Genomic DNA, 1,390 nt, shown 5'->3' with positions numbered 1-1,390 from the left:
TCCTTTTTTTCTTTTTTTTTTTTTTTTTTGGGCCAGCTTTAGCTCTGAGGCTTGGCTCCAGCTCTGAGGCCTCGGCTGCTGAAAGCAGGTATCTGGTTTGTTTGGGTTCTATAATCGAAACACTGTTTCAACTCCAGCTCTGAGATCCCGGCTGGCTGAAAGCAGGTTTCTGGGGTTTTGTTTAGCTTCTATATTTGTAACAATGTTTCAAACTGCAAGCTCAGAGGCCGGCAGCAGCAGGAGGGGAACGTTGGAGTCCTCCGTCACTGAAGCAAGCAAGCCTTATGTTCGCTTCAAGCTGCCTGGCTGCCGGCCGCCATCTTGGCTGGCAGTTAATTTGCATATCGCGCTGATTAGCCAATGGGAAGGGTAGCGGAGTGACACCAATTTGCATGTTTCTCTTTTATTAGTGTAGATACTAGAGGCCCAATGCACAAAATTCGTGCAAGAGTAGGCCTTCCTTCCCCCAGCTGCCAGCACTGGCTTCCCTTGCAGCCCCTGCATTGTCCAGGGGATATCTGATCTAATTAGCATATTATGCTTTTATTATTATAGATTTTTAAAAAAGCAAACAGAACCAAAACAGAAAATAAAGGAGTGTTGACAAGCATGTGGAGAAATTGGAACCCTTGTTGTTTACTGGTGGGAATGTAAAATGGCACAGCCTCTGTGGAAAACAGTATGAGGTTCCTCAAAAAGCTAAACATTTACCAAAGCTAAACAGTTACCAAATACTCCAGCAATTTTACTACTGGGTATATATCCAAAAGAAGTGAAAGCAAGGTCTTGAAATATTTGTATATCTATACTCATTGCAGCATTATTCTCAATAGCTAAAAGGTGGAAGCAGCTCAAGTGTCCATTGACAGATGAATGAATAAACAAATGTGGTGTATACATATAATGGAATATTATTCAGCCTTAAAAAGGAATAAAATTCTGACATATGTTACAACATAGATGAGCCTTGAAGATATGTTATATAGAATAATCCAGGCATAAAGGGGCAAATATTGTATGACTCCACCAGAATTGGCAAATTCATAGAGACAGAAAATAGAAGGTGGTTTTACTAGGGGCTGGAGGGAAGTGGGAGAGGAGTTAGTGTTTAATTGGTACAGAGTTTCAGTTTGGGAAGATGAAATCTTAGGGGGGATGGATGGTGGTGATGGTTGCACAATAATGTAAATGTAATTAATACCACTAAACGGAACACTTAAAAACAGTTAAAATAGTAAATTTTATGGTATGTTGCATTTTATAAAATTTAAAAAAAAAAAAAGAAAAAGGAATTAATCCAAGGGAATTCACCTCCAATTTGGGACCTCTGCTTAAGCTCTCTATATAGATTTTGTATCAGCAAACTTTTTTTTACAATCACTTGTGCAAT

This window comes from Myotis brandtii, unplaced genomic scaffold (assembly GCF_000412655.1).
Source record: "Myotis brandtii unplaced genomic scaffold, ASM41265v1 scaffold374, whole genome shotgun sequence".
In the NCBI taxonomy this organism is placed as follows: domain Eukaryota; kingdom Metazoa; phylum Chordata; class Mammalia; order Chiroptera; family Vespertilionidae; genus Myotis; species Myotis brandtii.
This window is presented reverse-complemented; position numbering follows the sequence as displayed.